General features: G+C 37.1%; 1 long non-coding RNA gene across 1 annotated transcript in view; it reads right to left on the bottom strand.

The window, feature by feature from the left end:
- LOC143433728 (uncharacterized) overlaps window positions 1-13643 on the bottom strand; it is a 28780-nt gene that overhangs the window by 10822 nt on the left and 4315 nt on the right. Inside the window, exon 2 of the long non-coding RNA XR_013108729.1 lies at window positions 1807-1931. This is a non-coding gene — a long non-coding RNA (uncharacterized LOC143433728). The remainder of the gene's footprint in view (window positions 1-1806; window positions 1932-13643) is intronic.

The raw sequence follows: 13643 nt of genomic DNA, 5'->3' as shown, positions 1-13643 counted from the left end.
TGCTGTGCTTCAACGCCATACCTAGTTTCTCATTTCTACTTCGGGTGTGACTAACTCCACTTTATAGTTAAAGAAACTATGTCTCAAGTGTTCCCAAATAACTTTCTCTAGACCACAAGGGATTCTAGGAAAGCAGCACTCTGGGCAAGCATTTTATTCAATCACTTTAGGGAAATGTTATATAGTACAAGTTGATTAATACAGTGAGGTTCAAGAAATAAATACTATAAAATTACGGAAGATAAGATTTAGAAAAGGACTTTTCATAGCATCTAATCCATTTCATTTAGAATGAGAACTCCTAACACTGGATTCCACATGTGATTAGACTGGTAGTAAGAGGCTCCCAGCATGTTCACAGACACATGAACATAGACACATGAACAACACAGTTGATCAGACACAAACCAGGGTTTCATAATACATAAGAAAAGCTTAACTTATGAAGTCATACGGACCAACAATCTTTTCCTTCTTGTTACTAGCCTTGATTTATTAAACTGTATAAGAACTATGATTTTGATATAAAATGTCAAGGGGCTTGTGTATAAGGCCTGGTCTCCATTTGTAGATCCTGTCACTGGAAAGTGACTGGATCAGTAAGTTCTGATCCAATTCATGAATACATCCAATGGTGGATTCATAGGTTAATGTGACACTGAGAGATACAATGTGGGTGGAGAAACAATTTGTTGAGAATTGCCTTTGAAGAGTGTATGTGGTCCCTTGTTCCTTTCTGTCTCTTTCCTGACTGCAATGAGATGAGAAGCTGTCCTGCCATGTCCTTCAACTGTGATGGATGCTCTGTTGTCTTAGGCTAAGAGGCCAGCTGACCATGGACTGAGACCTGAAAAACCTTGAAATAATAAATCCCTCCAACTCCTGTTGCTTTCTGCGGTATTTTCTAACACTAACAGGAATAAAATGCTAATATAATGACAACATTGGAAAAAAGAGCTAATAGTTAATAGAGTCTAAAGGCTGACTTTTCATACAATCTTTCAAGGTCAGTTTTAAAATAAATCCTCAGTATAGAGTTTGAACAGTTTATAGATCTATGTAGGAATTACTTAATTTTTTTATTGACTTATAATTGAATCTAACATATATGAGGCAATATAATTGCCTCCTTATGTCTTGCTATTAAAATATTCCTTGCAAATCTAGACTTTATCTGGAAAGAGAGGGCACATCTTGTATTTATCTTTTAATTTTCCTTCACCACTATTCATAACAGGATATCTTACTGCTATCTAAACATTTCTCATTATGTGAAACCATCCAATTAACTTTTCTGATGCTTAATCTGTGGTGGGGTGGAAGGACATTGAACCTATGTCTAGCATAAAGTTGTGTATTGTTATTCTATGATTCTCTGATACACAAAAACAAACATACAAATTAAGATAATAAAGTAGAAGCATGTCTGATGAGACATACCTAGCATGGTGTTAATTTACCAGACCCAAAGATGCTGAGCTGGTGAAAATCAACAATGAAGAGCAAGATGCCTACCATGAAAATAATCTGTCTGAGAGGCTCATGCAAGCTCTGTGTTTGGTTTAAGTTTACTCTGAGAAGATAACTAATCAGAACATCTAAAAGTGCACTTAATTCCCCTTTGGGGATCTACATAAATCTTTTTGCATTTGTGATATCAAAAGCAGAGAGAACGTTCTGCATAGTCAGCAATTTATTATGCTTTCACTTGTATGCTTATATGCAAGAGGGTCCCAGGTACTGGAGCAGCACATCATGGAAGCAAACAGGGAGAAGTCATTTGGCAAGAACAGATGCTCTTGGTACCTTGGTGATCAGCCACATGCTGGCTGCAGGCCAGGTACTCTCTGATTCTTGCTGTTCACTTCACTCCTTGAGGAATGGTACTCTTTGATGGAAACAGAGGCATAAAGAACAATATTGGGATCCACCTGTATCACAAGGAGAGGAATACACTTTCACTTTGTAGTCTAAAAAATGAGCAACACACCTATTCAAAATGAATGAACCATGACAAAATATTAGGTTTTCGGACTGAACAGGTGTCTTCAAAAACAAGTACTCAGCCTCATTTAATTCAAATCATGTGTTTGATTGTCAGTACTGATATTCAAAGACCCAGGGCTGTGTGGCATAGAAATTATAAAATATTTTTCATGCCTTAAAAAAACATATAGTAGAGGTTGTTTCTGTGTCTGTTTCTGTACCCACCCCCTCCTCTCTCTCTCTCTCTCTCTCTCTCTCTCTCTCTCTCTCTCTCTGTCTCTCTCTCTCTCTCTCTCTCACTCAAACACACACACACACACACACAATTTCATGTTAAACATTATGTGAATAATTAAATTTCATTAGAGGTATCTAAAAGAATGAGCTCATTTTTGTTATTAAAATAAAAATGAAGTATCTTGAAGGAATAACATATGACATGGCACTTGAAGGATGCATCTGATACGGATAATAAAGAGCAAAATACTATCAAAAATAATTTTAGTTCATGTATCATAGAATTTCTTACTAGACTTAAAAGATAAATTTGGCCAAACTGAGGAAAACATCAGGTAAAGGCTACACAGTTAGGTGAACCACAAGGAGACAATGAAAGTTTCACTAGGGTCTAGCTCACAGAAGGTTTTGGAAGGCTGATATACCACAGAGTGACATCATGGATTGTAGAATAGAAACATCAAATGTGGAGCGAATGATCAGGAATCCACATACACTCCTGAGAATAAAAACATATTAACTGAGACTTCATCTTGAAAACTCACTGGAGAAGGGTGGACACTGATGGGGAAACATGCCATCATTATCTCCTGAGGTCATTGTACATGTGGGAGGCATTTCGCACCTTCTTGTATGTCTTGCTTAGACTTGACTATTTAATTCCCATCCATTTTTGTCACCTGTAGGAACTCTGTTACTTCACACTTAATAAAATTTACTTCCTAAGTTATAGGAGCATTGTCCTCAAGTAATTACAGCTTTTAAGGAGCAGTATCTACAGGATCAGAGCTATGCCAATAGAAACTTTTAGTACGATAAATGATGCTGCCTTAATAACCATTTAACTTACTTTCTGATGCTAAAAAGTCTACAGGTTCAACAATACTATATATTTACTGAGTAACAGATGATTTTAAATATACAAATTAAACAATAACTCTTAAGGCTATATTTTAAATTGTCCAAGGGATCACAGAGGGTGGTGCATTATGATAATTATTCTGTAAGAGAAGAGAGACCTTTCTCAAGAGAAGAAAATGTTGTATGACTCCTTTGTGTGAAAATGAAAGTTTTTAAATGCCTTTTGTGGCAGCTTCTTCGCACATAAGCAGGTCTGACCTACAGGGTATCCCCCAGATATCTGGGAGTGTCTGGCCTCTAACAGGGATTCCCCACAGGTTCTGAACAATGATAAACTCTATTCTGCTAAGCCATCCTCCACAGGATTCAGTATTTAAAGTAGCGCTCCCACTCATCTTCTTCACTCCAAGTTGCCATCACATTCTAAACTCGCCTATGTATCTGGCAGGAGATTGTTTTGACTGGAATTAGGCAGAAGACCCATGCTGCCAACTGCTTCTTTGTACAGCACCTGCTGCCAGCGCCTAAATTCTTGTTATCTCCACAACATGGTTTAATCTTTTAACAGTTGGCTTATTGGTGAAGAGCAAAGGGGTTCTTTGTCTCTGCCTTGGGAAGGCACCCAGTATTAACACCATGCTGTTCTTCAAGAGATATTTTGCTGGACAGTTCCCAAGTGATTCTGCACAAGGCAGACACAGCCAGACCCACACCAATGCAGCTTCGTTTATATTATTTTTTTAAAAAAATGTAGAAGAAGGAAGGAATTCTGCCAATTCTTAACTGACAACTACTCCTAAGAATCTTCTCCTGTGACTATGTTTGCTTGACTCATTGTCCTCCCTCCACATTCTCCTCTTTTTCTTTTTTCTTTTTCTTTCTTTCTTTCTTTTTTTTTTTTTTTGGTTTTTGCATTTGAAACATTTATCACAGGAAATTAATTTTCAGTGTTTTCACTGATAGAGACAAGCTTATCAGGAAACACAAAGGGAAAAACATGGTAGAACAGAGCCCATGAAAATGATTTCTCAGATTCTGGTGACAAAGACAATGAGGTAATCTACACATATAGTTTGAAAAGTAATAACACAAGTTGTGTGAGCTAAGAATGAAACTAGAAGATCCAGATAGTATGTTTCCCCCAGCACTGCTCTCCTGTGAATATTTATAGTGTGCCCAAAAGTTTATTAAAAAAAAAAAAAAAAAAAAAAACTTTATCTCTTTGTAAAACCTATTTTATCTTATTTGTGTGTGTGTGTGTGCGTGTGCGTGTGCGTGTGCGTGTGCGTGTGTGTGTGTGTGTGTGTGTTGAGTATGAATGTGCACACATGCTGTGGAGCACAAGCAGATGTCAGAGAACAACTTTGTGGAATTGTTTGTCTCCTTCCACCTTCATGTGTGTTCCTGGGACCTTGCTTTGTCATGAGGCTCACAAGATGAATGCTTTTAACCACTGAGCCATCTCAATGGCCCAACTGACTGCTTATCTTTAGAACAATTAGTTTACAAGGGTAAAGTGAGAGGTAAAATTTGTGAAAATTGGGATTAAGAGAAGAAAATTTCCAACAATTTACAAAGTAATATACTGTGTGTGTGTGTGTGTGTGTGTGTGTGTGTGTGTGTGTGTGTACTGTGCACATGTGCTAGAAGTATTTGTGCTGATTCTGATATTTAAGTACATATGTCTTATCTGGCAATGAAAGGCCTTTATGAAAATGCTGTCGTGGTTGAGAAGGGAACTCCTGTTTATTCATTTGGATGCCTATGTTCATGGTCTCCTTTGAAGGGTCATTACAATCTCCCTGGTCTGAATATATTGTGCTGATGTAGAGAGGCTAAGCCAATTCAAACTCCTTAATTTTTTTCTCTAATAATTAATGATGATGACATGATTGCAATATTCACTCATCTTCTCTTGCACATCCTCAAGAGATAGACCACAAGGGAAGGAGAAACTCACAGATCACAGCCTCCAATTTGAACAAAGTATTTACTACCTAGAGATTATGTGTAAAATTTAACTTTTGATGATGTACTTTAGTGTTAAGTTAAATAATTTTATACATGAACTACTGTAAGAAATACTATAAAATATCTTTCCTCCCATCATCAATTACCACCAAGAAATGAAAAAGTAGTAGAGCAGAAAATATCAACAATAACATAACTACATACAACCAACCTAGAAAGGCAACTTAAGGTCTACATATGCGAACCTCAAGTGGCTTCTATTATTAGTCTCAAAATAAGGAAGAAACTGAGGAGTTTATTTAAAGGCCAATGTCATGAGCAAGTGTTTATCTATTTCCAGCCTCCTTGTGTCCAAAGATTAATTGCAGAATAAACATAATATGGATGCATTCTGAAAGTATCAATAAGACTGAATTTGCCAATTAACTTGTAATAAATATGCCATAACTCTAAAATTAAAACCTAATCACTTTCTCGATATTTTTTGTAAAGAACATTGTTATGAAGACCCTGTAATACCTGGTCCCAAAAGATCATAAACAAAATGTCTTTGCCATTAGGGCAAAATTCAAGACATGCCAAGCACTAGAGTTCATGTTTTTCTGCTCTGTTTTTCTCCCATAAACAGCCATTTCTCTAGTATTCTTCTCACAAATTTGCTTTTTATATTAACTACCATGAAGTTGAAATCTCATCTGTTGGATGGAAACATATAATTTGATTGCTCTAAAACTGAATCAATCTACAAACGTTGCCAATGTGAGCAACAATGGGAGAGTTGTCGAAAGACATGTATGCCAAATTCTCAACTCTTAGTGGCTTCCAAATCTGGGTTTGAAATGGATAAAAGAGCAACAGGCTATAATTGTCAGGGTTACAGTGGTCGCCCACATTGCAAATGGGGATTGCATGTTCCAGATACTTCTCTGTAGGAAAGGTTTTACTTGTCAATAAGAGATTTAAAAGAACAGTCAGGGGCTGGGCAATGAGATGTCTACCTCCAGCCAATTTAAAAACCTATGCATTAGGAATATTGGCTTTTCTTTCCCTTCCCTCAACCCCTGTTGTAATCCTCTTACTGTCTTCTTTACCTCAGTGAGCACCAAGATTCCACAATAAAATGTCCCGTAGATGCCTGTCACCTCTGCCTCACCTGCCTTTAAAGCACTCCTTTTCAGGTTATTAAATTACTACTCGCAATGTGCTGGTCACCTCTCTGTAAGTAATTGGAGACACTTTACTGAAAGGATTTTAAAGGTTTCACAGCTAAGTGGGGACCGTTTGTTCTGGAAGCATCTCCTTTCTGGACAGTTCATCAAGGCCTTGCTTTTTCACTCACTATTGAGGGTGAGTTTTATTAAAAATCAGTGTACCCTTTCAACAATAAAAGTACAAAAACATTTATTTAAGGTGAATACTTTCTCATTTTCACTAGGTCATGAGATTCAATTAGCAAATAAGAATACTTGCAGACTATTTTCTGTCCCTTCTTTATATTAGAGAATATGTCACCTTATAAAGTAGCATTTGGGCATAGATGAGAGAGAGGCCCCCTCTAACTCCATTCCTCTGGTATCTGTTTGATATCTTTTTTTTTTTTTTCATTTAAGTTGAGCTAGTCTCTGTTGAGTGAGTTAATTAACTCAGCTTACTTCAGTTTAGCTAGCTCTGTGCATATAAATATTGAAGTATACACAAGCAAGATCAGGGCCTGTCCTTGAGGGAGCTTGGGTATAACAGGGAGGATAAGACAAGGGCCTCATGAGTTGTCTTCCTAACACTAAATCAGATCTTACCTTGAATTAAACCTTTCCAGTGTCTTCTCAAAAAGAACAGCCAAGCAAATCCTTACTGTTGAATTTAAACCTTTCTGATCACAGGATTTCCAGTAAAGTCCGCCACTGAACCCTACTGCTCCCAAAGACACCAGAACTGGGGCTGAGAAGCAGAGGGATGTAGATCCCATTTGTCTGCTGTTCTTTTCACCTAGACAAATTGTCAAGCTGTGGGTGCAGTGCACAGACCTTTTCTTTAATAATAAGGTGAAATTCCTTTTTGAGAATTTCATATATGAACACTGTATTTGCATAATTTTCCCCTTTCTCTCATTCTTCTCACTTTTCCCAACCGCCCATACTTTTTAAATACATCTTATTATTTAATTATTGTTTATATATGTATATGTGTATAAGTATATATGTTTATACAAATATTGATAAATAAAGTGTTTTGAAAAAATTTAAAAACATTTAAAAAAAGAATAAGGTGAAAAATAATATAGGGAGACAATCAAAGTTGACTCCAGGCCTCCACACATGCATGTAAGGTAAACATAACTTTATCTGCAAGTGCACAAACATGCATATGATATGCACAAGTGATAACAATAGTAATAATTCATAAAATAGTAGCCTTGTCAATGTTATACCATTAATAACACAAAACAAAATTTCTGGGACTATAAATACCAAAAATATGATGTATAGTTTAAGGAAGGGGTGAAGTCAAGATAGACTTCCTGAGGCAGTCATGGGTAGGATTTCGAGAGGATCAATGAATGCCAACTATGTGCCAGACTCCAGGCTAGGATATGGCACAGGGGAGGCAGAGACAACCAGAGAGTGGTGACAAAAATAAATAAATAAATAAATAAATAAATAAATAAATAAATAAATAAATCGAGGTTAAGTTCTAGGCAAAGGAGTCGCCATGGATGCAACAGGATGTGGAATGTTTTGCCAAAACAGTAGATGAAAAATGTGATTGCAATAATATGTAGATGATACAAGCAACTGGAGCTACATGAGACCTCATCTCAAACCTCCAACACACAACACACAAGCACACACACACACACACACACAAGTACACAAGCACACACAGGCAGGCACACACACACACACATGCACAAGCACACACAAATACACAAGCACACACAGGCATGTGTGCACACACACATGCATGCATACACACACACACACATGCACACAAGCACACAAACACACACACACATACATGCACACACTACACATTGTGTGTTCATATGTTAGTATGCACGTATATCATTCAGAATTTTGTATTGGCACCTACACATATTGCCTGTGTCCCAAGAATTCCCAACCCAAAAACCAAAAGGCAAGGAATGAAAATGCCAAATCACAAAATCTACAAAGAGTTTTCAAAAGAAAGAAATGGTAGTGGGGTGGGGGGAGCAGTTCTGAGAATACAAAGCAAATACATCCTCTCTTTGGAGGATCTGGATGACTGCATGTAAAAAAATGCAAAGTGGAGTACAACCACGTGGGCTAGGGGATGAATGAGAGAGATACATGGTTCAGGCAAAGCACAGAACAAGCTGCTGCACAAGCTCGCTATGGCAGAAAGATCACTAATTCCAGGTGTCGGGTGCAGACGTGACCAAGATGATGAAAGACTGGGATAGCAATTGAGAGGGAGGGTGGTGGGAACTTTGTGAGCAATAGACACACAAGCTGATTTCAAACAGGAAAATAATACCAAGCAAAATACTAATCAGGAATGCTAACAGGAAGAGACCTATGCCAGCTATACTTCAAAGTCAGAGGACTTTAAAACCAGCTACTACACTATTTGCTAAATAAACTTGATCAAAAAAACAGATGAGATTTGAAATATTTTTTCCATTTTAAAAGTTACACTATTTTAAGTCGCATGCTTCTAGGGAAAAAAATGCAAGATTTTCAGCATGCATTTCAGAGTGTCAGTGGATGACGTGAAGAAAATTCAATTAAGAAGGTAGGGTAATGTGTCCCTTGCATTGTGTCTTAAAGATAATGGGCTCAGACTGAGGAGGCAGAAGTTCTGCTTTTTGCCCAAACAGATACTACTCAATGAATCTTTTCCTTTTGCTCAAGAGCTAAAGTTTATAAGTGACATAAATAACAATCTAACAAAAAGTTTTTCCGCTAAGAAACATTAGAGAATTGTTCCTCTTCAGAGGAACAATGAATTGGGTCGTCTAAAGAATCCATCCCCATTAGATACACCAAATACATAGAGCAGTATAACAAGTAAGGCAGATCATAACATACAAGGAGGTAGCATACATCTTTTTATTAAATTATTTATTTCTCTATGTTTGTGGAGGTCAGAGGACAGTTTGCTAGAATTTCTCTTCTTGCATGATGTGAGTCCAAGGGACTGAATTCAAGTCCTCAGCTTGTCCACAAATGGGTGGCTCAAGGTAATAGACATCTTAAAAGCTTTCTTAAAGAACCCCAACTTATTAATTATTCCTGAATGAAAAATTGTGACAAACAATATGATTTATATAACATAATCCAAGGAGAATATTTCCATGTATGAACACTGTATACTGTGTAAGTTTTGAAATAAGTAACAAGAAGTAGACAGAAGTCATTACCCACACAGAAGTCACTGCAGCCCAAAATAAAACTATTTTTGTTTGTAAGGCAAATTTAAAAAAAAATGTCTACTGTGTAAGAGTAGTACAAAAGATGAGTGTCTAATGTATAAAATATGTCCTGTTACAGCACAGACAGTCTAAGCTTGTTCTGTAGGAAATGACTTTCTGAGGACACTTTTTCAAAGCAATCAGGGATCTGTTAGCCAATGCAGTCAAAATTCACTGGAAATGCCTCACAAATTTTCCAACAAGAACAATAAGATACTATAATTAGTTTTATTAGAATAAAAATATTCAACTATAATATTTTTATTAGTTTCATTATTCATGAATAGTATTTTCTATTAGTGGAATGGTGTGATACAAAAGATTTATAAAGCATGTTAACATTTGTAAGTAGGAAAACATTTTAAACTTTGTCTTGTAATTACTTATGATATATGGGAATTCAATCTTTAATTAATTATTGATGAAGAGCAAAAATAATCAAGAATTGCTTGTAGTGGAGACTATCACCTTTGCCAAGTATAAAATACAAATACATTAAGCTATGAATAATAAAGAACCTTTTGATTCTTACACTGGTTAATTATGTTAGTTTAAAATTTTTCATACAGCCAGTAGAGGCATAACAGATTAATGAGAGTCTGGAAGAAACTGAAATCTAAAGAAGTTGGGTTTCACTCTTAGTATAGACAAATATGTTAAATGTAACAAAATATCCTAAAGCAGTGACCTGGCTCATCACGGGTGTGTTACAGCGTATTACACAGCATGCTTCTCAGCCTTCCTAACGCTGAGACCCTTTAATACAGTTTTTATGTTGTGGTGACTCCCAACCATGAAATTATTTTGTTGCCACTTCATAACTATAATTTACTACTGTTATGAATCATAATATAAATATCTTATATGCAAAATTTCAGATACGTGACCCTGAAAAAGGTTATGACCTACAGGTAAAAAACCATTGCTATACAGCCTGCTGTTCAGTAGAAACCAGTCTTGGGATCTAATATCCTATTACTGAGACACTTGCCATGGTCACCTTTGTCACTATCCTATTCACCATAGCTACGAAATGAAATTGACCCAAAAGTCCATCATGGGGTGAATGGATAAAAAAAAAATGTCCATATCCACAAAATGAAATGAAATGTGATTTGGCTATAAAGAAAAATGAAACGTATAGTTAAAAGTGTAGAACAAGAAAAGATTATACTAGGTGACGTCACTCAGGCCCAGAAGGATGAACACAGTGTGGGAGTCCTAGCTTACCATCTTTTGTCTTATACACTTAACTTGGAGCACACATGGAGGCCAGCTAAGTAGAAAGGGATGTGTTTTTAGTTAGAGAAACACTAAGAGGAAAGTAAAAGGTTTTAGGTACAAATGCAAGCAGTGAGGTGTAATACTGGAGAAGAAAATGCTTAAACAAGGAAGGCTATGAGAGTATGAGGAAACCAGGTTTGTCAAAGGGGGAGACTAGCCCAAAGGAAGGTAATATGAAAGGCAGCATGACCCTACTACCTCACAATCCAACTTTTAAAAGAAGAAATAAATGTAAGGATAATAGAACTTGTGTGAAAAGAAGGAAGAGAGAATATGGAGTTAGAAGATCACACAGGGATAAAGTAGAAGATTATTATTAGAGTAGTAGATGAGTTCTTCAAAGCAAATGTTGTATAAGAATGCCGTATGCAAACCTACTAGTTAGAAAACTAATTTCAAAATAAAACCATAACTAAAAGATTTGGAACAGAATTACCTGTGTGGATGGTCAATGTCACTCCCAGAAGACATGGCTTCCTAAAAAAAAAATCTCAGTGCCAGGCCATTGAATTACTGATCATGGCGATCCCAGAAATCTCCAAAACAACACAGATGATTGCCATTGTCCTTGGCTACTCACCATGAGTACATGGTAAGACCCTTCGCTAAAAACCACACACAGGGATGCAGGGCATAGAGAAATCAGTCTCTAGCTGACCAGGGAACTTGCTGTTTCCTGATTAGCTTTTATAGGGTTAGAATATGCTGCATAGTCTGAGAAGGAAGAAAACACATCAATAATTTGACCCAGAATTGAACCCTCCAGGCTATAATGCCAACCCTCCAAGCAAGAAATGCCTACTGGTGGGTTAGTGGCAAAAAATGTTACAAAATAACTAGCTGCTTTATGGTTAGATTCCAGGTCTTCTCTTCATGAGGTCATTTACTATCTAGTCTTGTAATAATAGTCAAAAGTCCATAGATAGGAAAGTCACAGGCCTTAGGGTTAAACCTGCTGTTGTAACTATGCTAAAGGGCCATGCTACCAAATTTCTTTTCAAATGTTTATGTTCATGACCATAGACCTGAGCAGCTCTCAACTCTGGTCAGAAAGGTTTCTCTTTGCAGTGGGCAGCAGTCAATGGAGACATATAAATGGCCAAAGGACTAAGAATAAATGACTTGGTGCTCAGTCCAACATAGTACGTGTATACTAATTCTCCTACCACCAGTGCTCAGGGACCACCATGGAAATGGAGACAGATAGAATGTAAGAACCAGAGGGTGGGGAGAAGTGCTTTTAAATGCTGTCTAGGACATGACAAGGCAAAGGCAATCATGATCCCTCAGCAGCTGCAGTTACATGCACAAGAACTACACAAGACCAAGACATTCAAAATCCCAGCACAGATGAGTCCTCCAGGTCCTTTCCCTTACAGGAAGCTATTGGTAATGGAGAATCATTCATTATTGAGGGTGTGGCCATTGGTAGGTTTCCCATACTTTAGTGGATAGCCCCACACCCATGCACAATTGGCAGTTTAATGTTACTTAAATGAGCTATCCAGAGAGAAAGAGAGAGAGAGAGAGAGAGAGAGAGAGAGAGAGAGAGAGAGAGAGAGAGAGAAAAGAAAGAAAGAAAGAAAGAAAGAAAGAAAGAAAGAAAGAAAGAAAGAAAGAAAGAAAGAACCTAAACTTAGGAAAGTGATGAGTGAGTTTTAAGGGGTCAGGGGTAAATGGTAGATGTAATCATATTCAATTGTGTACATGTGTAAAATTTTTAGGAGAGAGAGAGAGAGAGAGAGAGAGAGAGAGAGAGAGAGAGAGAGACCACTCCCCACTCCTGGAAGTAATAATAGAAATTCTACCATAGAAATTATGAAAATAATAACATGAACAGTTAGAGAGATTTCTAAGTGACTAAGAGCACTGGCAGCTTTTCCAGAGGGTCTGGGTTCAATTCCCAGCAACCATAAGCCAGGTAACAACTGATTGTATTTCCAGTTTCGGGCTATCTGCCACCCTCTTGTGACCTCCGTGGGCATTGTATACATATGTTGAACAGACATGTGTAGGAAGAACACTCATACACAAAAGTAAATGCAACTTCAAAAATATGTAAAAGAATATGGCTGTTAAGGACTGAAGTGACCCATTTTAGAGTATAGAAAGAAATACAGTATACAATTAAGCAAATGAACATATTTAGTTTGCAGTAAATAAAAGCAGCTTTATGTTGTTATATTTAAGGACTCTATCAACTCAACAAAACAATACTCTTTACTACCAATGAAGCGAAATCGAAAATGACTATGTCGGGTGTAGGGTAGTGTCTTGGCGATAAAATAGGGTAGTGCAAGAACTGAAAATCTAAAGTTCTAGCCAGAAATCCAAAAGAAAGCCCTAGGCAAATTTTCTTCTAAAGAATCCTTTAATAAATTTCTATTATCATGTTCCATGCGCATACATTCATGACATACCACCATGTCAAATGTAGGTCTTACCACAGTGTTCATATGTAGGTCAGGGGACAAACTTACAGAGCTGGTTCATTCCTCTCACCTTTAAGTAGGTTCTGAGAGTTGGACTTGTGAACCAAGCTTGTGCCTCGTGTGCCTTTACCTTCTAAGCCATCTCGGCAGCCGGCTCGCAACAAATGTAATAGCTTGGGGAAAGATTGTTGTGTGCAAAGTAAGTCTTCCTATGAGTGGAAAATGTCCAATAAGAAAGAATTTAGATGAATTATTTTTCTTTCTACCAAGAGAAAGAGAACAAGAGGAGGCAAGTTTGATTTAGCGTCCTAGCAATGGAGCATCCCTGACTAGGAGTGAATTTCATCAACATGCTTTCGGGTTTTGGTTATGCCCTTTACTCTATCCTTTTAGTTGTATACTAAAGACATGTAATTTGC

The sequence above is a fragment of the Arvicanthis niloticus genome, chromosome 2 (assembly GCF_011762505.2).
Source record: "Arvicanthis niloticus isolate mArvNil1 chromosome 2, mArvNil1.pat.X, whole genome shotgun sequence".
Classification (NCBI taxonomy): domain Eukaryota; kingdom Metazoa; phylum Chordata; class Mammalia; order Rodentia; family Muridae; genus Arvicanthis; species Arvicanthis niloticus.
Note: the sequence above shows the minus strand (reverse complement) of the source record. Positions and strands in the feature narration are given on the sequence as shown.